General features: G+C 38.3%; 1 protein-coding gene across 2 annotated transcripts in view; it reads right to left on the reverse strand.

Moving 5' to 3' along the window:
* CPEB1 (cytoplasmic polyadenylation element binding protein 1) overlaps window positions 1-26,917 on the reverse strand; it is a 104,828-nt gene that overhangs the window by 59,790 nt on the left and 18,121 nt on the right. Inside the window, exon 1 of one of the 2 annotated variants that reach the window (XM_057722313.1) lies at window positions 22,027-22,166. The exons of the other annotated variant lie outside the window; for it this stretch is intronic. The gene's annotated coding sequence lies outside the window, so the exon portion shown is untranslated. Of the gene's footprint in view, window positions 1-22,026; window positions 22,167-26,917 lie in introns of those variants that run through there. 2 annotated transcript variants of the gene reach the window in all.

Here is a 26,917-nt window from a genome sequence, read left to right on the forward strand (position 1 = left end):
AAATGATAATCTAAGAAACCAGTGAAAATTACTGAAGTTTAAATATGTGATGTATGTATATACACACACATCAAAGCTGCAACTAAAGTCCTAGATGTTAGGATTCTGGGAAGATGGAAGAGTAGGAAGCACCAGGAATCTGCCTCCCCAGCTAGACAACAATTGTATTGTACCAGCAGAATCTGTATAATGTAACTATTTCAGAACTCTGGAGTCTGTTGAAGGCTTGCAACTTTCAGGGGAAGACTCCCAAGGTAAATTACTGTTAATTTCGGTCAATTTCAGCTCTCAACAAAGTAACAGCCATCCATCTCCCACCCCAGCCACCACCTGTCCACATGTTCCTATAGCAGTTTGCACACAGATTGTGGGAGCCAGGGTGGGCAAAAAGGACTTCCTCCTCCAAATATTGGGGATCTGTGTTCTGATTACTGACTGCTCCTTCTGATCATAAAGGTGCAGAGAGAGGGGGCAGCCATTCTTGCACCTCATTGTTGCAGGACCCAATAGCTGCAATCCTCTTCCCCACTAGCTGAATGGCTTCCAGGAGATTTAAAGGGTTGGTACCTTGCCTCCCACTGTCATCCCTTTATTTTTCACTTTTTTCCCCTATGGGAGCTAGATATTAAAGACTAGGACATTCTAAAACAACTGCACATATGGGGAAAATCAGGATGTGACTTCCTGTGCCCAGGTGAAGGCTCAGTGAACACCTAAGGCGACACCTCAGTTTATATACCTCAGGCTGATCCTCAACAGAGGCAGCCTACAATAATCAAAAACAAAAAGCAAAACCATAACAAAAAAAAACAGCAAACAATGGGGAAGGAGGAGAATTATTTTCCAGAGTTACTAGATTCAAACATCCAGTTTCAATGAAAAAATCACAAGCATACAAAGAAATAAGATAGGTTGGCCCACTGAAAGAAAAAAAGAAATCAATAAAACTGTCTCTGAAAAAGACCTAATGGAAAATGTGCTGGGCAAAGAATTTAAACAATGGTCTTAAAGATACTCAAAGAACTAAAGGAAGATGCAGAGAAAAGTCAAGAAAACAATGTGTGAAATGGAACAATGGAAAAGTCAATAAAGAGACAAAGAAACCTAGAGAATTCCCTGGCATCCCAGTGGTTAGGACTCTGCACATTCACTCCCGAGGGCCCAGGTTCAATACCTCGTTGGGGAACTAAGATACCACAAGCTGCATGGCACAGCCAAAAATTTAAAAATTAAAAAAGAGAGAGAGAAAGAGACAGAAAACCTTAAAAAAAAAAAAAAAGAAATTCTGAAGCTGAAAAATGCTGTAACTGAAATGAAAACTTCACTAGAGGAATTCAAAAGCATATTTCAGCAGGCAGAAGAATCAGTGAACCTGAAAATAGGACAACAAAAATTATGAAGGCTGAGGAACAGAAAGAAAAAAGATTTAAGATAAGTGAACAGAACCTCAGGGACCTGTAGGACACCATTAAGTAGACTAACAAATGCATTATGGGAGGCCCAGAAGAAGGAGGGGAGTGTGGGGAGGGAGGGGGAGAGAATATTTGAAGAAATGGTGGTTGGAAACTTCTGAAATTTGATTACAATGAATATAAATACTGAAGGTCAAAAAACTCCAAGAGAGGTGAACTGAAAGAAACTTACACCACAATACATTATAATCAACTTTTAAAGAGACAAAGACAAGGAGAACCTTGAAAGGAGCAGAGAGAAGCAAATCATCACATACAAGGATCCTCAATAAGATTATCAACAGATTTCTTATCAGAAGCTTTTTGAGTCAAACTGCTAAAAGAAAAACAAACTGTCAACTTAGCATCATGTATCCAGCAAAACTGTCCTTCAAAAGTGAGGGAGAAATCAAGACAGCTCCAGATAAACAAAAGCTGAGGGAGTTCATGACCAGCCTGTCCTGCAAAAAATGCTCAAGGGAGCCTTGCAAGGAGAAATGAAAGGACACTGGACAGTAACCTGAAGCCGTGTGGAGGAAAAAAGATTGCAATAAAGGTACACAGGCAATTATAAAAGCTACTATGACTGTGACAATGGCTTTTATAGCTGTACCCTTTTTCTACATGACATAAGAGACTAATACATTTAAGGAAAAAAAATTATTAGTGTAAAAGCTAGTATTACTATAACTTCTGTTTGTAACTCCAAACCTTGTTGTCTACATAACTTAGGAGACTTATGTACTTAAAAGAATTATTAGTTTATGTTTTGGGGCATAAACTAGTATAAAGACATAATTTTATGACATCAAAAACTGAAAGGGGGGACAGAAAGGTGGCGGCGAAGCAGAGCGACGTGGAATGCATCCCTCTCCACAGATGAATTGGGAATGCACCAAAAGACGCAGTAATTCCCACAGAGAACCAGCTGAACACCAGCAGACGACTTCGGACACCAGAAAGGATCACAAGGATCCTGACATAACCGGTAGGGAGGCATCTATGACGGCTCAAAGAGGGTGAAACTGTGGAGCTGTGGCAGATGGGAGGGAGTGAGAAACACACAGAGGGTCCGCACCGCAGCTCAGCGTTCCCGAACTGAGACGTCGATTCACAGCTGAACAGTGGGTCCAGGAGCGGGAACGTGGGAACCCGAGAGCTGGTTCAGGGTGAGAAATATTGTTGCCAATAAGGTGACAGACCTAGAGGACAGGAGGGAAGAGGTCCGCGGCGAGGAGTGCCTGCTCCTGAGAGCTGCCCGGCCATGAAGGCAGCTGGATGCCGCAGGCTCACGGGCCAGGGGGAGGAGCCGCAGGCATGGCCTCTCTCTTTCGGCACCTGCAGAGGGCAGTGGAGAGACCCCCTGTGGGCCACCTAAGGTGCTCAGGGATAACAAGTACCCTCAGGCCCTCGGGCAGGGCTAGATTAAAACCCCTTGGAACTCGGGCAGCAGGGAGGCTGCCGAGAAGAGAAAAAAAAAAAAAAAAACCCCCGAGAGAGGCCCAACTCTGAGACTTTCTGTTTACACCTGAGACACTGGCGTCCCTCTGCAACAGGCACCTCCAAGCACGACTGAAACAACAGTGCGCCATTGCTCACTCACTCCCAGGGGAAGGAGCCACTATTGTACCCTCTCCCTCCCCACACACCAACGCTTACAGATGAACAATAAAGGAAGCTCTGCTGGTCACAGAATAATACAAAAAACCCAAGGCGAGTAGAAGAACACTTACAGCTGAGTCTCTAAGGAAACAGAAATATTAGTATCAATTCTATTGAACTGGTCCATTCTGGGATCAGTTCTGGATTTCTGCCCCCTCCTTTTTTTTCTTTTTTTCTCCTTTATTAATTATGATCTTAGTCCTAAGGAATCTACAAGTTTTACAACATATTTTTTTAATTCTACTTTTTATTCTATTTTTATTTTTTTGCCTTTTTATATACTTCTATTTCTAGCTAAGTTTTTGGTAGTACAGACTATGTATCTCTCATAACCTTCCTTTCATCCCTATCTTTTATACACTTCTATTCCTTTCTTTTTCTTTGCATATTTCCAATCACACTACGCTCTAATGTTCCCCTGTCTTCCATCCACTTTTAGTTTATTTCATCTTAACATACTTTTAAGCAACACTATTGATCTGCTCAGACTCCTTGCTCTATTCTCCAGATGACACAAAACCTTGGTATTTAATATTAGGTTTTTCTCTTTATCTTAGTTCTTAGAACAATTGTCTAATTTCATTCTGAGAATCTCCATTCTGTCTGGTGGTACTCTAGCTCCTTTTTATATTTGATCCTAGCTTACAAAATCTTCCTGGATTAGTGTTTGTATGTGTAAGGTGTTATTTGTTTGTTTGTTTTTGCTTTTGTTTCTCTTTTGTTCTGTTTTGGTTGTCAATTTCTGTTGGGTTTCTCTTTGAATATCTGATAGCATACGGGGGTTCTTCTATCATGTCTTTCCAGAGCCTTATGTCCTAATGGATTCAGTAATTGTGTGTCTTATACATGTATGTGTTTCCTAGACTTAGTATTTATTTAACCCAACACTCGGACATTAGTCTGAGGCTTGGACAGTGTTCTATAAACACCTCTACTGCCAGGACAAGCAACCCCAAAAGTTTGGACTACCATGAGGAAACAAAGAAACACCATGCAGGCAAAGGAGCAGGAAAAAACCCCACAAGACCAAATAAATGAAGAGAAAATAGGAAAAATGCCTGGAAAAGAATTCAGAGTAATGATAGTAAAAATGATACAAAATCTCGATAACAAAATAGAGAAAGTACAAGAAACAGTTCATAAGAACTCAGAAAAACAAACAGCAATGGATAACAAAATAACTGAAATTAAAAATACTCTAGATGCTATAACCAGCAGAATGACTGAGGCAGAAGAACGAATAAGTGAGCTGGAAGATAGAAAGGGGGAAATAACTGACACAGAGCAGGAAAGAGAAAAAAGAATAGAAGACAGTCTCAGAGACCTCAGTGATAACATTAAATGTACCAACATTCGAATTATAGGCATCCCAGAAAAAGAAGAAAAAAAGAAAGGGTCTGAGAAAATATTTGAAGAGGTTACAGTGGAAAACTTCCCCAACATGGGAAAGGAAATAATGAACCAAGTCCAAGAAGCACAGAGAGTCCCATACAGAATAAACCCAAGGACAAATACACCAAGGCACATATTAATCAAACTAATGACAATTAAACACAAAGAAAAAAGATTAAAAGCAGCAAGAGAAAGGCAACAAACAACATATAAAGGAAAACCCATCAGGATAACAGCTGACCTTTCTACAGAAACTCTGCAGGCCAGAAGGGAATGGCAGGATATACTGAAAGTCCTGAAAGAGAGAAACCTACAGCCAAGAATACTATACCCAGCAAGAATCTCATTCAGATTTGAGGGAGAAATCAAAAGCTTTCCAGACAAGCAAAAGTTAAGAGAATTCAGCACCACCAAACCAGCCTTACAAGTGCTAAAGGAACTTCTCTAAGTAGGAAACACAAGAAAAGGAAAACACCCAGAAATACAAATCCAAAACAATTAAGAAAATGGTAATAGAAACACACATGTCAATAATCACCTTAAATGTAAATGGATTAAATGCTTAAAGCAAAAGACACAGACTGGCTGAATGGATACAAAAACAAGACCCTTCTATATGCTGCCTACAAGAAACCCACTTCAGACCAAGGGATACATATAGACTGAAAGGAAAGGGATGGAAAAAGATATTCCATGCAAATGGAAGGCAAAAGAAAGCTGGAGTAGCAATATTCATATCAGACAAATTAGACTTTAAAGTAAAGACTATTACAAGAGACAAGGAAGGACACTACATAATGATCAAGGGATCCCTCCAAGAAGTACATATCACAATGGTAAATATCTATGCCCCCAATATAGGAGCACCTCAATACATAAGACAAATGCTAACAGCTATAAAAGGGGAAATCGACAGTAACACAATAATAGTGAGAGACTTTAACACCCCACTTACATCAATGGAGAGATCATTCAAGCAGAAAATAAATAAGCACACACATGCTTTAAATGACACATTAGACCATCTCGATTTAATTGATATTTATAGGACATTCTATCCAAAAACGACAGAATACACTTTCTTTTCAAGTGCACACGGAACATTTTCCAGGATAGATCACATCTTGGGTCACAAATCAAACCTCGGCAAATTCAAGAAAACAGATCATATCAAGCATCTTCTCAGACCACAATGCCATGAGACTAGATATCAATTACAGGAAAAAAGACTGCAAAAAATACTAACACATGGAGGCTAAACAATTCACTCTTAAACAACCAAGAAATCACTAAAGAAATCAAAGAGGAAATCAAAAAATATCTAGAAACAAACAACAATGAAGACACAACAACCCAAAACCTATGGGATGCAGCAAAAGCAGTTCTAAGAGGGAAGTTTATAGCAATACAGTCCTACCTTAAGAAACAAGAAAATTATCAAATAAACAACCTAACCTTACACCTAAAACAACAAGAAAAAGAAGAACAAAGAAACCCCAAAGTGAGCAGAAGGAAAGAAATCATAAAGATCAGAGCAGAAATAAATGAAAAAGAAAGGAAAGAAGCAACAGCAAACATTAACTAAAAGCTGGTTCTTTGAGAAGATTAACAAAGTTGATAAACCATTAGCCAGACTCATCAGGAAAAAAAGGGAGAAGACGCAAATCAACAGAATTAGAAATGAAAAAGAAGTAACAACAGACACCACAGAAATACAAAAGATCATGAGAGACTACTACAAGCAACTATATGCCAATAAATAGGACAACCTGGAAGAAATGGATAAATTCTTAGAAAAATACAATCTTCCAAGACTGAACCAGGAAGAAATAGAAAATATGAACAGACCAATCACAAGTACAGAAATTGAGGCAGTGATTAAAAATCTCCCAACAAACAAAAGCCCAGGGTCAGATGGATTCACAGGCGAATTCTATCAAACATTTCGAGAAGAGCTAACACCTATCCTTCTCAAACTCTTCCAAAATATTGCAGAAGGAGGAACACTCCCAAACTCATTCTACGAGGCCACTATCACCCTGATACCAAAACCAGGCAAAGATGTCACACAAAAAAAATTACAGGCCAATATCACTGATGAATATAGATGCAAAAATCTTCAACAAATACAATGGAATATTACTCAGCTATAAAAAGGGATGAGATGGAGCTATATATAATGAGGTGGATAGAACTACAGTCTGTCATACAGAGTGAAGTAAGTCAGAAAGAGAAAGACAAATATTGTATGCTAACTCACATATACGGAATCTAAAAATGGTACTGATGAACTCAGTGACAAGAACAAGGATGCAGATACAGAGAATGGACTGGAGAACTCAAGGTTTGGGAGGGGGCGGGGGATGAAGGGGAAGCTGAGACGAAGCAAGAGAGTAGCACAGACATATATATACTACCAACTGTAAAATAGATAGTCAGTGGGAAGTTGTTGTATAACAAAGGGAGTCCAACTCGAGGATGGAAGAAGCCTTAGAGGACTGGGGCGGGGAGGGTGGGGGGGACTCGAGGGGCGGAGGAGTCAAGGAAGGGAGGGAATACGGGGATATGTGTATAAAAACAGTTGACTGAACTTGGTGTACCCCCCAAAAAAATAAAAAATAAAAAAAAGAATCCACCTGCCAATGCAGGGGACATGGGTTAATCCCTGCTCCAGGAAGATCCCACATGCCATGGAGCAACTAAGCTCGTGCACCACAACTACTGAGTCTGCGCTCTAGAGCCTGTGAGCCACAACTATGAGCCCGTGTGCAGCAACTACTGAAGCCCAAGAGCCTAGAGCCTGTGCTCTGCAACAAGAGAAGCCACCGCAATGAGAAGCCCACACACCACAATGAGGAGTGGCCCCCGCTCGCCGCAATTAGAGAAAGCCTGTGTGCAGCAATGAAAACCCAACGTAGCCAATAAATAAAGTAAATAAATTTTGATTTGTTTTGTTTTTTTGGGGGTACATCAAGTTCAGTCATCTGTTTTTATACACATATCCCCGTATTCCCTCCCTCCCTTGACTCCCCCCACCCTCCCCGCCCCAGTCCTCTAAGGCTTCTTCCATCCTCGAGTTGGACTCCCTTTGTTATACAACTTCCCACTGACTATCTATTTTACAGTTGGTAGTATACTATGTCTGTGCTACTCTCTCGCTTCGTCTCAGTTTCCCCTTCATCCCCCGCCCCCTCCCATACCCCGAGTTCTCCAGTCCATTCTCTGTATCTGCATCCTTGTTCTTGTCACTGAGTTCATCAGTACCATTTTTAGATTCCGTATATGTGAGTTAGCATACAATATTTGTCTTTCTCTTTCTGACTTACTTCACTCTGTATGACAGATTGTAGTTCTATCCTCAACAAAATACTAGCTAACAGAATCCAACAGCACATGAAAAAAATCATACACCATGATCAAGTGGGGTTTATCCCTGGGATGCAAGGATTCTTCAATATACGCAAATCAATCAACGTGATACATCATATCAACAAATTGAAGGATAAAAACCATATGATCATCTCAATAGATGCAGAAAAAGCTTTTGACAAAGTTCAACATCCATTTATGATAAAAGCTCTCCAGAAAATGGGCATAGAAGGAAATTACCTCAACATAATTAAAGCCATATATGACAAACCAAAAGCCAACATCGTTCTAAGTGGGGAGAAACTGAAAGAATACCCTCTAAGAACAGGAACAAGACAAGAGTGTCCACTCTCACCATTATTATTCAACATAGTTTTGGAAGTGTTAGCCACAGCAATCAGAGAAGAAAATGAAATAAAAGGAATCCAAATTGGAAAAGAAGTAAAATTGTCACTCTTTGCAGATGACATGATATTATATATAGAAAACCCTAAAGACTCTACCAGAAAACTGCTAACACTAATTGATGAGTTTAGTAAAGTAGCAGGATACAAAATTAATGCACAGAAATCTCTTGCATTCCTATACACTAACAACGGAAGAGCAGAAAGAGAAATTAAGGAAACTCTCCCATTCACCACTGCAACAACAAGAATAAAATACCTAGGAATAAACCTGCCTAAGGAGGCAAAAGATCTGTATGCAGAAAACTTTAAGACATTGATGAAAGAAATGAAAGACAACACAAACAGATGGAGAGACATACCATATTCCTGGATTGGAAGAATCAATATAGTGAAAATGACTGTACTACCCAAAGCAATTTACAGATTCAATGCAATCTCGATCAAATTACCAATGGCATTTTTCACAGAACTAGAGCAAGAAATCTTATGTTTTGTATGGAAACGCAAAAGGCCCCGAATAGCCAAAGCAATCTTGAGATGGGAAAATGGAGTTGGTGGAATCAGGCTTCCTGACTTCAAACTACTACAAGGCCATAGTGATCAAGACAGTATGGTACTGGCACAAAAACAGAAAGGAAGATCAACGGAATAGAAGAGAGAACTCAGAGGTAAACCCAAACACATATGGGCACCTTATCTTTGACAAAGGACACATGAATATACAATGGAAAAAAGACAGCCTCTTCAATAAGTGGTGCTGGGAAAATTGGATAGCTACATGTAAAAGGATGAAATTAGAACACTTCCTAACACCATACACAAAAATAAACTCCAAATGGATTAAAGACCTACATGTAAGGCCAGACACTATCAAACTCCTAGAGGAAAACATAGGCAGAACACTCTAATGACATCCATCAAAGCAAGATCCTTTAGACCCACCTCCTAGAATAATGGAAATAAAATCAAGAATAAACAAATGGGACCTCACGAAACTTACAAGCTTTTGCACAGCGAAAGAAACCATAAACAAGACTAGAAGGCACCCTTCAGAAGGGGAAAAAATAGTTGCCTATGAAACAATGGACAAAGCATTAACCTCCAAAATATACAAGCAGCTCATGCAGCTTCATACCAAAAAAGCAAATAACCCAATCCACAAATGGGCGGAAGACCTAAATAGACATTTCTCCAAAGAAGAGATACAGATGGCCAACAAACACATGAAAAGATGCTCAACATCACTCATCATCAGAGAAATGCAAGTCAAAGCCACAATGAGGTATCACCTCACACCAGTCAGAATGGCCATCATCACAAAATCTGGAAACATCAAATGCTGGAGAGGATGTGGAGAAAAGGGAACTCTCCTGCACTGTTGGTGGGAATGTAAGTTGGTACAGCCACTATGGAAAACAGTTTGGAGGTTCCTTCAAAAACTAAAAATAGAACTACCATATGATCCAGTAATCCCACTACTGGGCATATACCCAAAGAAAACCATAATCCCAAAAGAAACATGTACCATAATGTTTATTGCAGCACTATTTACAATAGCCAGGACATGGAAGCAACCTAAATGCCCATCAACAAATGAATGGATAAAGAAGATGTGGCATATATATACAATGGAATATTACTCAGCTATAAAAAGGAATGAGATAGAGCTATATGTAATGAGGTGGATAGAACTACAGTCTGCCATACAGAGTGAAGTAAGTCAGAAAGAGAAAGACAAATATTGTATGCTAACTCATATATACGGAATCTAAAATTGGTACTGATGAACCTAGTGACAAGACAAGAACAAGGATGCAGATGCAGAGAATGGAGTGAAGAACTCGAGGTTGGGGGGGGGGGCGGGGGGTGAAGGGGAAGCTGAGATGAAGTGAGAGAGTAGCATAGACACATACATACTACCAACTGTAAAATAGACAGCCAGTGGGAAGTTGATGTATAACAAAGGGAGTTCAACTTGAGAATGGATGATGCCTTAGAGGACTGGGACGGGGAGGGTGGGGGGGAGTCGAGGGAGGGAGGGAATACGGGGATATGTGTATAAAAACAGATGATTGAACTTGGTATGCCTCAAAAAAAAATAAATAAAATGAAACAAAAAATAAATGTTATACCCACCTGTTAAAAAAAAAAAAGAAAAACTGAAAGGTGTGGGGATACAGCTGTAAAGGAGCAGAGGTTTTTCTGTTACTGATGTTAAGCTGCTGTAAATTCAAATTACAGTGTTAATAACTATGACATTAAATGTAATCCCCATGGCAACCACAAAAATTAAAGCTACAGAATTTACAGAAAAGGAATTCTAAAATTTCACTATTACAAAAATCAACTAAACACAAAAGACAAGAATGTAGGAAATGAGAGACAAAAGGCTATGAGGCATATAGGAAAAAACACAATGACAAAGAAATCAATCTTCTCCTTATCATCAATTAAATGATGTACATGGATTAAACTCCCCAATCAAAAGACAGAGATACACAGAATGGATAAAAACACATGACCCATATACGTCCTGTCTACAAGAGACTCATCTGAGATCCAAAGAGACAAACAGAAGGAAAATCAAAGGACATAAAAAGATATTCCATCCAAACAGTAACCAGAAGAGAGCAGGGGTGGCTATACTAATGTCTGACAAAATAGACTAAGTCAAAAAAGGTTAAAACAGACAATAAAGAACATTATATGTTCTTAAATGCTGAATATAGCTAGATTATATATATACTACTTATAAACATTTATACACCTAATGACAGACCATCAAAATACATGAAGCAGGGCTTCCTGGTGGTGCAGTGGTTAAGAATCCACCTGCCAATGCAGGGTACACGGGTTCGATCCCTTGGCCAGGAAAATCTCACATGCCATGGAGCAGCTAAGCCCATGTGCCACAACTACTGAGCCTATGCTCTAGAACCTGCAAGCCACAACTATTGAGCCCACATGCCACAACTACTGAAGCCCAAGCACCTGAGAGAGAGAGAGAGAGAGAGAGAGAGAGAGAGAGAGAGAGAGGGAAAGAAAGAAAGAAAGAAAGAGAAAGAAAGAATTGATTTAAAAAATATATGAAGAAAAAACTAAGAACTGAAGGGAGAAATAGTTCTACAGTAATAGAGACTTAAATATCCCACTCTCAATAATGAATAGAACAACCAGGCAGTAGATATTTGAATAGGAAATACAAGACCTGAGCAACAAAATAAACCAACTAGATCTAAGAGACATATATGGAACATTCTACCCAACAACAAACTTACATTCCCAAGTGTATAAGGGACATTTTCTATATGTTAGGCCACAAATTAAGTCTCAGTAGGTTTTAAAAAATATCATACAAAGTATCTTCTCTGACAAAAGGATGGAGTTAGAAGTCAATAATAAAAGTAAAACTGAAAAATTCACAAAACTGTGGAAACTGAACAACATGCTTTTAAAAAACCAACAGATCAAAGAAGAAATGAGAAGCGAGAGTAGAAAACATTTAGAGACAAATGAGAACAAAAACACAACATACAAAACTTAAGGGATGCAGCAAATGTGATGCTACAAAGGAAATTTGTATCTATAAAAGATCATATTAAAAAACAAGAAAGATCTCAAATCAACATTCTAACTTTACAACTTAAGGAACTAAAAAAAGAACAAACTAAACCAAAGCTAGCAGAAGGAAGAAAATAATAAAAATTAGAGCAGAGATAACTTAGAAAACAGCAAAACATACAGAAAAATCAGTAAAACCAAAAGTTTGGCTTTTGAAAAGATCAACAAAAACAAAACTTTATCTAGATGGACTAAGAACACCTGAAGAGAGAAGACTCAAATTACTAAATCAATATTGAAGGTGGGGACATTACTACTTATTCTACAGAAATAAAAAGTTTTAAGAGTACTGTGAAACAACTGTATACCAAAAAATTAGATAACCTAGATGCAACAGACACATTCCTAGAAACATAACCTACAAAAACTAAATCACAAACACACAGACATCTGAATAGATGTATTACTAGTAAGGAGATTGAATCAGTAATCAAGACTCTCCCAACAAAGACAGGCCCTAGACCTTATGCTTTCACTGGTGAATTCTACCAAACATTTAAAGGATAATTAAATATTTCTTTAATTATGTTCCCAATTCATTCTATGAAACCAGCATAATCCTGATACCATAAAGACACTAGAAGAAAACCACAGACCAGTAACCTTTATGAGCACTGATGTAAAAATCCCCAACAAAATACTAGCAAACAGAATTCAACAGCACATTAAAAGAATTATACACTATGATCAAGTGGGATTTATTCCTGGAGAACCAAGAATGGTTCAACATACAACACACACACACACACACACACACACACTGTAATACACATCAACAAGATGAAGGGAAAGAAAAAAACACACGATCAATTCAACTGATGCAGAAAAGCATTTCTCAAAATCCAACACCTTTTTATGATCAAACACTCAACAAAACAGCAACAGAAGGAAATTTCCTCCACATAATAAATGCCATGTATGTAAAACCCATAGAAAACATCATAATTCAATGGTGAGAGACTAAAAGCTTTTTCTCTAAGATCAGGAACAAGGCAAAGATTTCTGCTTTCACCACTTCTATTCAACATAGTACTGGAAGTTCCAGCCAGAGCAATTAATTAGGCAAGAGAAATAAATAAAAGGCATCCAAGCTGGAAAAGAAGAAGTAAAATTATCTCTGTTGGAGGAGAATACTCTTACATGCAGAAAATCCTAGACTCCACAAAATGCTGTTAGAATAAATGAATTCAGCAAAGCAGCAGCCAACACAAAAAATCAGCTGCATTTATATACACAAACAACGAACAATTTGAAAGTGAAATTACAAAAACAATTCCATTTACAACAGCATCTAAAAGAATAAAATATCAAGCTAAAAGACTTGTGCAATGAAAACTACAAAACACTGCTGAAAGAAATTAAAGATGACATAAATAAATGTAAACACATCCCATGTTCATAAATTGGAAGACTTAATATTGTTAAAATGTCAATACTACCCAAAGTAATCTAAAGATTGCATGCAATCCCATCAAAACCCCAATGACACTTTTTGCAGAAACAGAAAAACCCATCCTAAAATTCATATGGAATCTCAAGTGACCCAAATAGCCAAAACAATCTTGACAAAGAACAACAAAACAGGACTCACATCTCCTGATTTTAAAACTTACTACAAAGCTATAGTAATCCAAACAGTGTAGTATCAGCATAAAGACAGACAGATATACCAATGGAATACAAGGCCTGGAAATAAACCCTTGCATGTATGGTCAAATGATTTTTAACAAGAATGCCAAGATTATTCAATGGGGGAAAGAACGGTCTTTTCAACAAATGGTGATGGAGAACTGGATATCCACATGCAAAAGAGTGAAGTTGGACCCTCATCCAACATCATTTTCCTCAAAGTAGATCAATGATCAAAATATAAAACCTAAAACAATAAAACTCTTAGAAGAAAACACAGGACAAAACCTTCATGACACTGGGTGAGGCAAAGATTTCTTGAATATGACTCCACAGGCGCAAGTAACAAAAGAAAAAACAGACAAATTAAATTTCATGAAAATGTAAAAACTTTGTACATCAAAAGACACTAACCACAGAGTAAAAAGTCAACCCACATTATGGGAGAAAATATTTGCAAATCATAAACCTGGTAAGGAATTAACATCCAGAATATATAAAGAACTCCTAAAACTCAACAAGAAACCAAACCACCCAATTTAAAAGTTGGTAAAGAGCTTGAACAGACATTTCTACAAAGAAGATATAGAAATGGCCAACAAGCACATGAAAAGATGCTAAACATCACTAATCACCAGAGAAATGCAAATCAAAACTACTATGAGATACCACCTCACACCCATTAGGATGGCTATCAGAAAAATAAAAAACAAGTGTTGGTGAGGGTGTGGAGAAATTGGAACCCTCGTGCACTATTGGTAGGGATGTAAAACAGTATAGCCTCTGTGGAAAACAGTATGGCAATTCCGCAAAAAATTAAAAATAGAATTACCATGTTATCCAGCAATTACACCTCTTGGTATATATACCTAAAAGAGTTGAAAGCAGGATCTCAAAAAAAAAATGTTCGCGCACCCATGTTCATTCACAGCAGCATTATTCACAATAGATAAAATGTGGGAGCAACCCAAATATCCATCAATGGATGAATGGATAAGCAAAATGTGGTATATATGTACAATGGAATATATTATTCAGCCTGAAAAGGGAAGGAATTCTACTATATGCTAGAACATGGATAACCCTTGAGGACATTATCCTAAGTGAAATAAGCAAGTCACAAAAAAGACAAACACTGTATGATTCCACTTACATAAGGTAGAATAGTCAAAACCATAAAGACACAAAGTATAATGGTGGTTGCCAAGGACGGAGGGGTGGGGAGAATGGGGAGTTACTGTTTAATAGGTATAGAGTTTCAGTTTTACAAGATGAAAAGAGTTTGTGGATGGATGGTGGTGACTTTTGCACAACTATGTGACTGTATCTAATATCAATGAACTGCACACCTAAAAATTGTTAAGATGGTATATTTTAATTTGCCACAATAAAAAAAATCCTAGATGTTATCAATATTGAATGTGCAAGCAGAATTTATTTGAAAATGAAATGCCACCCAACATGCAGGATCTTAGTTCCCCAACCAGGGATCGAACCTGTGCCCCCTGCAGTGGAAGTGCGGAGTCTTAACCACTGGATCTCCAGGGAAGTCCCAGTAGTTCAACTTTTAAAACTACACGACCCCAGCAGTGCTCTCATGACTGAATGCTTTATATACACACACCACCATAAACACTGCCACCATTTAGTAAGTGCAGTTATAGGCATTATTCTGGTATTCAATACACATATCTTATTCAAGCTTCACAAAAATCCTATAAATGTGTACTATTACTACTTCTGTGTTACAGAAACTTAATCTCTAAGGTTGGAGCATGTCAGTAGCACAGCCAGCATTTGTTCTAAAGTAACTTGCATCCAGAGCCTGCACTTTACTTTGTGCAGGTTTATTGCAAAATTGGGCACACTGAATATGCTTTTTCAAAATGATACTTTAACCTCCCCACTTTGAGAATACATGTTTACATTTATACCACCACACAGTGGGTCAACAAACAACCTGGAAGAGCCAAGAATGATCTTGCTCCATCTAACAGAGCCAAACAGACAACAGAACATGTTAGGAAGAAGAATGTGAAAAAGTTTTCAGAGGTGATAACCAAGCCAATCTTGCAAAAGGGTAGGTAGGGTTTTTTCTAGGCAGAGGATATTCAGTGAAGAATTCTGCTTAACAATTCTACTATGTACGAGAACAGCATTCCCTCCATGATTTCATCTAAATCAGTGATTTTAATTATATACCAACATATAATGGAATCTCAAGAAACACACCAGACAGTGTAAAGGAAAAGAACCCTGGGGCACAGTTCTAGAGACCTTTTCTGGGTTGATGCCAGACATATATGCTACATGTATTAACTGCAGAAAATATTCTATAATATAAACAAAAACAAAATTAAGTTAGCTTTACACCCTGTTTGAAATTCTGAAGTATGACAATAATTAAGGTCTACAAAGATATGGAGAAAAGCTCTCATGAAATCCTGACCAGATTGTAAATTGATAAATTCACTTTGAAAAAGAAGTTAGCAACTTAAAGTTTAAAGATAGTATACCCAAGACATCCCTGGTGGTCCAGTGGTAAAGAATCTGCCTTGCAATACAGGGGATTCCGGTTGGACCTCTGGTCGGGGAACTAAGACCCCACATGCCACGGGGGAACTAAGCCCACGTTCCACAATTAGAGAGGAAAAACCCACACATCATAACTAGAGAGAAGCCCATGCGCCACAACAAAGAGCCCGTGCACTGCAACGAAAGATCCCACATGCCACAATGAAGTTTCCATGTGCCTCAACTAGGACCCAACACAGCCAAAAATATGTATTTTTTTAAAAAAAAGATAGTATACCCAATTACCCTGCAATTCACATCTAGGTACATATGCCAAAGTAGTTCTTGTTACACGCACACAAGGAGATACAAACAAGTATTCCAAACACTGTTTATACTTGTTTATATTATAAACAGTATTCCAAAACACTGTTTATAATAGAAGAAAACTGGAATAGACCTAAACATCTACCAGCAGAGGATCAAATAAATAATGTATATATGTAAAATACTAATACAGCAATGAAAATGCGCTGGTTTGACTTAAATATCAATAGGGACACAATGTGTCCTGTAAACGTGATGATACACTGAGGGGAGTGGGGAGCAAATACCATAAAGACAATATATGCTACAGTACTTATGTAAAGTTTTAAAGCACAACATTTAGGATGAGGTATGAGGGGTCTTCTTAGGTGCTGGTAACATTCTGTCTCTTGATTTGAGCTATAGTTACAGGTGTATTTTCTTTATGATAATTCGCCCCATTGTATACTTACTTGTGCACGTTCCTGAATTATATTCTATTTACATAAAAAGTTAAAATACACAAAGCAATATTTATGGACATATACATAAAAGTATAAAGCAAATAGACCAACTTTAGGAGAGTTGTTACCTCTAGGAGAGAGAGTAGGGGAGAGCCAACCACAAAATTTTTGTTTGATGTTTCACATTGCCTCAAAAAAGGTTTGAATCAAACATGTCAAAATCTTAACATTTGTTAAAGATGGGTGGTAGGTACACAGGGATAATTGACTTTCTACTCTTTTCTCTATTCTCAAATATTTAATAGTAAAAAAATTCTCTACAAAAGCAAAACAAGTACATTTAAATCCCACCATTCAGAGATACCCGCTGTTTTAAAAATGTTGACAGGTCTACTGAGGCATAATTGACATAATAAAGTGCACATATTTAAAACGCAAATTCTGATGTTTCAACATGTTACCTCCATGAAACCACCACCACAATCAAGATAATGAATATATCCATCATCCCCAAGTTTCCTTGTGCCCCTGTGTAATCCCTCCCCCTTCCCCGTCCCTGTGCCCCTTTCCCCAGCAAACTATGGATTTGCTTTCTGTCGCTACAGATTAGTTTTTATTTTCTAGAATTCTATGTAAATGGAATTTTGTAGTATACAGTCTTTTTTTTGGTCAGGATTTTTTTAACTGAGTATAATTATCCTGAGATTTATCTATGCTGTAGCACACACTCATAAATAATATTCTTTTGTATGGACATGCCACCATTTGTTTATCCATGTACCAACTGATGGATATCTGGGTTGTCTCTAGTTGTGGCTATAATAGAGGCTATGAACATTTGTGTACAAGTCTGTCCATGGATACACACTGTCATTTCTCTTGAGTGTCACTAGTACTCCCTAAAACTGTCAAGGTCATAAAAAACAAGGAAAGTGAGAAATTGTCACAATCTAGAAGAGCCTAAACAGACATGGGACTAAAAATAACATGGGATTTGGGTACAGAAAAAGCACATTAGGCACAAATAACCCAATCCACAAACGAGCAGAAGACCTAAATAGACATTTCTCCAAAGAAGAGATACAGATGGCCAACAAACACATGAAAAGATGCTCAACATCACTCATCATCAGAGAAATGCAAGTCAAAGCCACAATGAGGTATCACCTCACACCAGTCAGAATGGCCATCATCAAAACATCTAGAAACAATAAGGTTGGCGAGGGTGTGGAGAAAAGGGAACTCTCCTGCACTGTTGGTGGGAATGTAAGTTGGTACAGCCACTATGGAAAACAGTCTGGAGGTTCCTTCAAAAACTAAAAATAGAACTACCATATGATCCAGTAATCCCACTACTGGGCATATACCCAAAGAAAACCATAATCCCAAAAGAAACATGTACCATAATGTTTACTGCAGCACTATTTACAATAGCCAGGACATGGAAGCAACCTAAATGCCCATCAACAGATGAATGGATAAAAAAGATGTGGCACTTACATACAATGGAATATTAGCCATAAAAAGGAATGAAATGGAGCTATATGTAATGAGGTGGACAGACCTAGAGTCTGTCATACAGAGTGAAGTAAGCCAGAAAATTTTTAAAATGAAAATTTTCACACTTTATAGACACAAAAAAAACTCAGTTCATTTACACTTTAATCACATGTCCATTTACAGCCCATTTCCTTCCTTCCTCAGAGTTTAATATTGATGGATTATGGTTTAAAGGGCTGGGGAGTGGGGAAAGGGCGCTCTAGGTGGCAGGAACCCCTCTCATTGAGGAGTTGTTTGGGTAAGGGATCCAGCTCTGGCCTAACCTTCCAGCCTGATCCCAACTGCTACCACCCCACACACAGCAACAAGAGCCTTCTTGGTGGGATACTAGCCCCAAAGCTCAGGCCTCCTGTAACCTCTCCTGAACCACAGGAAGTCAGAACTTCCCTGTGTGTCATCTGGTGGGAATCATACAGCTCCAACCATCCTCCTCCCTCCCTGCCCCACATCATCTCTCATTTTCTCTTTCATCTCCTCATTCAAGGCCAGAGAGCAAGTCTGTTGCCTAACAATGGGCTCAACTTTGCCGTCCTTCTTGGAAGCCCCCCTCGATCTATACAAATGCTTCTCTTGGAAGGCACTCCCCTTGTTTGGCTTGACAGCAGAAGCAGCATCCTGCCCCACTGTGCTCCACTAAGAGGGGAGGGAATCACTTCAAATGCTGCCCTCCCTAAGCAGTCTTCTTACACAGACCAGGGAAAGCCTAATATGTGATATTAGGGACAGTTTTGTGGCCTCTTCGTAAGCCCTCAGTGAGGTATCTGGCTCTTGGGGGCTGTCATTGTACCACAGGTCATTTAACACCTCTTCAATCTCAGCTTTGGACCCCAATGCCAATTCTGAAGCAACAGAAAAAAAAAAACCTACTTCAACATCCAGTTACACTGAAGTAAATTTGTCTTCTTCAAGGCCTATTTCAAATGCTGCTTCATCCAAAAAGTGTTTCCTAGTTCTCTAACCAATAGTCTCTCCTTCCTTTGACCCTGTCACAGCACTTTTCCAATAATATCTTATCAACTGAGTGTGTAGTTTTGATACTACTTTCACTGCACACTACATGCAATGAAATTTTATCACAGCTAACACAGCCTTACAAGTGACTTAAACATTTGCTCAAATGAAGAAAATAAATGGTATTTATTTGCAATGGTACTGCAAAGTTAGGTATACCTATGTGAAACAAGGTGTGCAATTAAATGTGCCTATGAAAATCCAAATAGCAATGTGAGACACTGTGCAAAGATATACCATTTTTTAACAAGTTATTTTTATTATAGAATATGTATGTTACAGAAGAATCAGTGGGGAAAAGCACACAGGAAAAAAATTACCCATTACACCATCACTGTTACATTTATGTCTTGTCATTCCAGTCTTTTTCTATACATATTTACATACCTGAGACCACACTGTTTTGAACTTTGCTTTTTCACTTCAGGTACTATGATTATCTACATCTTTAAGTAGTCTTCTACAAATGTCATATTAATAACTGCAGAACATTCCACTGAATGGTTACTTCAGCTTTTGTTATCACCAAATTGTCCCTAGTTATAATGCTGTGATAAATAATCTTGTTCTTAAGTTTTTATAATTCTAATTATCTTCTTAGGTAACAAGATTATTTCTGACCGGAAGCTACAAATTCAGGTTAAAGTTCTTCATGGAAAATATACACCCAGGTTTACTTGCTCATTAACCACAAGGTGAGTTTTCCTGCTGGGGAAACCTGGCAAAGCTGCTTGCTGCTCTAGGCCAGGCAGCTCTGTCTCACCACTCAAGACCAAGAGCCCACATCCCTGCGCCAACATCTCAGGCGGAGACAAGGAGAGAGCTGACTATACAGTGGGGGCTAGGTAAGTGTGAAGGGCTCAGAACACCAGCTACCTTGACCAGAATCTCTCCTCCAATCCCCATGAGGTCCCTTTGAACTGCAGTACTGCTTCCTTATTGAGCCCCCTGGAGATGCTGTGAGGCATTTGGGGCAGGTACCATTCTGTCCCACAGGTGGAAAAACTATCTACTTTATCTCACTGTCCAAGGTCAACCTTACAACCCCGGTTTTCCTATTTCTTCAAGGTACTCTTCCCATTGTACTTCTTGAACCTGTGCCCCAAGAAGGCCCCGAAGAGGCCAAGAAGTCTGTACCTTGTAGTTTGGGCAGTCAGTGACCTGGGTAGAGTGTGATGGTAACACTTTCATCAGAGCCTGGCATCTTGCCAGTGAGACCACTGGGCGCCCTGGCCAACTGCAAACGCACACTCCCCAAAGCTCCTGTCTCACTGCCCAGGGGTCCTTCCCCTCACACAGGTCAACAACTTAGCATTAGCTGAAAAATACTTTGCTATAAACCACAAAAGTTCCAACAAGTCTGAAGCAACCCAGTGAGATTTAAGTCATTGTTGACTGTCATTCTCATTGGAATATAATTCACGCAACTTTATAAAAAGAGGAAAACACCACACACATACAACCAAGCAGGCTCTCTGAATTTTTAACCCTGTGTAAGCTAAAGAATAAGGGTTATTAGCGCACAGCTTACTCCGATTAACAGAAAACATTACATGTATACTTTTTTGGAAGTTAGAAGAGACAGGATCCACCTGTGTCCCCCAGCCCCTATGCTCTTCTCTCATTTCCCTTCCAGCACAATTTAATAAATAAATTCTACAATTCTATGGGGCCATCTCCTTCCTAATGAACTTCTCTCTTAAACACTCAGCTACTTTATGTTCACATGCTCCTGGCATCTTTGTGAGAATTATTCCTAAGGCCAAGTTAAAAATAAATCAAAGAATTTATAACTAAAAACCAGCAATTACCGGTCCTTGTTCTGAGAAACCCTGTTTTACCAAATATTTTCAAGGTCTATTTAAAAAATTAAATACTCATTCACTTTCATCTAAAATGATTCAAACAAAAAATATTTCATCAACATGTCTATAATATGTTGTAACTCCCACAAAATGATTATAAAACACTGTTAAGGACACCCAAGCATCCTTATCTTCAGAAGATGCTGCCCTCTCCCTCCACTATTCCATGGAATATCCTAAATATCATAGAAACCAAATGCTTGTTGACTTGCACTCGTTTTAAAAGCAATTACCATATTCAAGAGCTGCACCATCCAATACAGTAGCCACTAGTCACATGTAGCTACTGAGCACCTGAAATTAGCTAATTCAAACTAAGCTGTGCCGTAAATGTAAAATATGCACTGGATTTTGAAGTCTTAGTACTAAAAAAAAGACTATCTCATTAATAGTTTTATACTGATTATATGTTGCAATATTTTGACTCTACTGGGTTAGATCAAGTATTAATTACACCTTCTGAAACTTTTTTCTAAAGTAGCTATAAGAAAATCTACCTTAACAAGTGATACATCATAATTGTATATCTAAATAGTCCTGTCACCTGTGACCCACCCTTTTTCACCTAATCTTCTTGTGAATCATAAAATAGATTTCTACATTATAATCAAAGGAAGTCTTCACCAGAAAGAGGATCCAATTCACAAGGCAAACTACAAAAGGGGCAAGTGTTGCCAGAGATTCAAGGTCATTCTTCATAGGCTTCACAAGGAAGCTGCCTAGAAACAGCTGTCTATACATGCCTAGCACATCCAAGTTTTCAAATCTAAGTCACCTGGCAAATGATCATGAATTCCTCGATTTATGGGTGTAGTGCAGACTCTACTGAAATCCAGAGAATTATCCAATATGGCATTTATCCTTCGAAAGATATTGGCATTGCTACACGTGGAGAGCGCAGGTGCTTCCTGGTTGTCCCAGCAATCTTTTATCCTTCCCACTTCTTCTTCCTAGACACAGAAAAAAGATATTTAGATTCCTACTCTCCCTTTTGATAGGGACTTCACACCTCCTTTCTTCTAACCCAACATCACGAGTTAAAGTAACAAAAACTTGGGTATCTTGCCTATACATTAAAATACTTTACTCTGAACAAGGTACCCTGAGAGAACCATAAGAGGGAAAAACAATGAAATGTAAGATACTGCCTCAAGAATCTTCTAACATAATGGGACCTGTATAGGAAGTAGAATGGCATAGTAGCAGCAACGTGAGTGTTAAGAACCAGACACACTTGGTTCAAATCTTGAGTTCATCTATACAACAGATTTGGCAATAAAAAAGAATGAAGTACTGATACATACTACAACACGGGTAAACCACAAAAACAGTAAGTGAAAGAAGCCAGTCACACAAGACCACATATTATATGATGCCAATTATATGAAATGTCCAGAATAGGCAAATCAAAAGCAGATTAGCTGCCTTCAACTGCGGAGGTGGGGAGGAGGTTGTGTCTAATGGGTACAAGGTTTCTTTTTGACATGATGAAAATATTCTAAAATTAGACTATGGTGATGGTTACAAAACTAAATATACCAAAAAGTCAATGAATTGTACTTTTTTTTATTTTTTTTTATTTTTTTTTATTTTTTTATTTTTTTGGGGGTACACCAGGTTGTACTTTTTTTTTAAATTGATGTATAGTTGATGGACAATGTTATAGAAGTTACAGCTGCACAATATAGGGATTTGTAATTTTTAAAGATTATACTCCATTTACAGTTATTACAAAAAGTCAATGAATTGTACTTTGAAAGGTGAACTTTATGGTTATGTAAATTATATCCGAATACACTTGTTTATAAAGTTTGCTTCTGCCATTTACTGGCAGTTATTAATCTCTGTGCCACAGCTTCTCCATTTGTGAAACTGAAAAAGAGTACCTACCAACCTTTTGATGAGATGTACACAGCACTTAGCATGGTGCTGGCATATAACTGCTATTTTTACATCTGAAGATACAATTACAATAAAGACATGGTCAGAAAACCAAGAATGGTACAAACACCATCCAAAGAGAATTGTTTAAATAAGTTATACAATTCTACATGGTCATTAAAAGTACATACAACTCATGTAAGACGTTACTGAATGAAAAAAAAGCACTCCCAGATACATAAACATGAACTGAACTCCCACACAACTGATTTTTTGTTATTCTCTATCTCAGTAAATAACACCACCATCCTCCAGGTGCCCTAGACAGAAATCTAGGTACTATTCTTCACTTTTCAATCTCCCTTATTCACCACATCCAATGCCTGACATACAAGCAATGAAACATTTGCTTAAAGACTGAATCTTCCAAGGGGAGTCTGACTCATTAGTTCCATCATTCCCAATTACCTTGGGGGGAAAAAAACCCAGACCAAGTAAGGAAACCAGCACCTAAGATCTTGTAGCTGATTACTTCAAAACAAAATTTTAAAAGCCTGGTGTTACTGTATTTAACCTATTAAAGTCCAGGTATAAGCATGAGAATGACCAGAAACATTTAAGATTTTATAAACTCTGCAGGACAGCCTTAAAGGGACAAACCTGAGTTCCATATCATTTTCAAGCTTTTGAAAGACTGGTATTCTTTGCAATCTGTGAGGATGACCAGAATACACAGTCCTGCAAGGTTGTTTTCCCAAGCCCTCCGGAGGGGTGCCATTGTGAATGGTTAAATTCACAGACACAAGACTCTTTTCACAACTGGAGATTTCTAAGATGATTTCCAGTGTCACTAAGGCAACTTCACAAAGGCTAAGATACAAGCATTTATAATCAATCTTCAGATATTAAGGCTACATGCTTCATTCATTCACTGCCTAATAAACATTAAGCAACTGCCTGCTATCTACAGTAGCAAGCTAAGGGTAGGCAGATTGGACAGAGACTCAGTCAAAAAAAAAAAAAATTGAAGTCTAGAAAGGGAACTAAAACCTGATTATATAGTGAACAATCACAACACAAGCTACAATTTGCTGTAAACATATATTGTCCTCTAAGCCAAGGGGACTCGAAGGAAGAGAATGTGTCTGGAAGTGAGGGTAAGAGGAAGGTCTGAAAAATACAGAGAACAGAGTAGCACTCTCAAAAGTGATCCAGCATGGTAGATGGGGCATTAGGTATGGGATAAGAGAGCAGACTGGAAAGAAGGTCTGTATGCCAGGTTAAGGAGTTATCTTCCACATCAGAGGTTTCCACAGAGGTTTAAGAGGCTCCTCTTAACATCCAAACTTTAACCTTTTTTCTTATCTTTTTAAATAAATTTATTTATTTTTTATTTTTGTTTATTGGCTGCACTGGTTCTTCGGTTGCTGCACATGGGCTTTCTCTAGTTGCCATGAGCGGGGGCTTACTCTTCATTGTGGTGTGTGGGCTCCTCACTGCTGTGGCTTCTCTCGCTACTGAGCACAGGCTCTAGGCACGTGGGCTTCAGTAGTTGCGGCACATGGACTCCATACTTATGGCTCACGGGCTCTAGAGCACAGACTCAATAGTTGTGGTGCACAGGCTTAGTTGCTCTGTGACATGTGGGATTTTCCTGGAGCAGGGCTCGAACCCGTGTCCCCTGCATTGGCAGGTGGATTCTTAACAATTGCACCACCTAGGAAGTCCCTAACCTAATTTTTTAAACCACAGAGGTTTAAAATGTTCCTTTTAATATCCAAAATTTAACCTCATTTTTATTTACTATGATCCCTAGATCCTGGTCACACTTAAAAGCAAGTAAAGGACTCTTAGAAGGAAACCACGGGCAACTACATGAAAGATGAGAGTCAGGAGAACCAGTGACAAAAGCGTCAGAGTAACTTATGGGAAAGATGCAGATCTGGAGACCATCTGGGAGAAACCTGCCTCTCCAGGAGGAGGGGAAGGTCTAAGACTTACCATCTCAATCCGCCTGAAAAAATTTAATTTAGGAATATGCCTAGCCAACTCTGCCCCACTCCCAACTCCATTAGGAACATACACCATAACCTCCAAACTCAAGGCAAAGAATATCTGGAATGCCTGCCTGCCTTCTTTCAAGAATACCAAATCAAAGATCTACATGACTTCATATAATCAAAGTAAAAGTAAACGACGTGTTCAATTTATACCCCAAACTGCTTAAGGAGATAAGTACCAAAGGTCTGCCTTGAGTAACCAAATTACAAAGAAAACAAAAATTCGAAGCCAGCAACATCCGATGGGGAACAGATACACCACTTTCCTTGCATGTACAATAGGGATAAAAATAATAGTACCATCTCATAGTGCTTTTTGTGAATTAATACACGTAATGTGGCTGGCACAGTACCTGGCAAATAATTATGTGCTGAACAAATAAATGCTGGCTCTCAGTAGTACCATTATTATTACACCAAGGGCTCAGAAGCCACTACAAGGATCCTTAAAGCAAAGAATCTATTTGCTCATTAAAGGAGAAAAGTGAACTAAAAACCTATGCCATCTATTTCTTTGAAGACCCCAGGCCCTTCCATGCCTAATCTCTGCAATCATTTCATTTAAAAAGCTTAATTTAAAAACTAAAGACACGCCAAAAACCAAACTGCCTAAAAGCTGAACCTACAGAATATAGTGATCTTTTTAAAAATATTTTTTATATATTTATTCATTTGGTTGTGGCACACAGGATCTTTCATTGCAGCACGTGGGCTCTAGTTCCCGTGACCAGGGATCGAACCCAAGCCCCCTAATATTGGGAGCACAGAGCCTTAACCACTGGACCACCAGCAAATTCCCATGATCCTTTTTAAATTCTCCAGTTAAATGAATTGATAGTTTCTCATTTTTAAAACAGAAACCTTCTATCCACCCTTCTACTTACAGGCCCATTACTTTGTATATCCGGTCTTAACTCTGATCAATTTATAGGTCTGAATTCATACCCATGTTTTACCATAACGAAAAACGGGTTTTTTCCCTTGGTTTGCTACTATTGTCTGATAGCTTTCACTGTTATTTTTGGCATATTTTGCCATAAAGTGAGATTATTTGCAGCTATTTTTTAACTTTATTTGGTCTTCCACTATGACAGGAAAGCAGGCTTTAAAGACAGATTAGAAAGTTATAAGAGAACACAAACCTTAATACTACCAAGAATCACAGATCAACAGAAGGGTTACTTCGCAGTGTTAGAAAAGAAATACAGTAATTCTCTATTCTTACACCTAAAGCAACTAGAGAAAGAAAAACAAAACCCAAAGTTAGAAGAAATCATAAAGATCAGAGCAGAAATAAATGAAATCGAGACGAAGAAAAGAATAACAAAGATCAATGAAACTAAAAGCTGCTTCTTCGAGAAGATAAACAAAACTGATAAACCTTTAGCCAGACTCATCAAGAAAAAAAGGAAGAGGACTCAAATCAATAAAATCAGAAATGAAAAAGAAGTTACAACAGACACCACAGAAATACAAAGGATCACAAGCGACCACTACAAGCAACTATACACCAATAAAATGGACAACCTAGAAGAAATGGACAAATTCTTAGAAATGTACAACCTCCCAAGACTGAACCAGAAAGAAACAAAAAATATGAAAAGAGGAATCATAAGTACAGAAATTGAAACTGTGATTAAAAATCTTCCAAAAAATAGGACTTCCTAGGTGGCACAGTGGTAAAGAATCCACCTGCTAAAGCAGGGGACACAGGTTCGAGCCCTG

This window comes from Hippopotamus amphibius, chromosome 2 (assembly GCF_030028045.1).
Source record: "Hippopotamus amphibius kiboko isolate mHipAmp2 chromosome 2, mHipAmp2.hap2, whole genome shotgun sequence".
Classification (NCBI taxonomy): Eukaryota; Metazoa; Chordata; class Mammalia; order Artiodactyla; family Hippopotamidae; genus Hippopotamus; species Hippopotamus amphibius.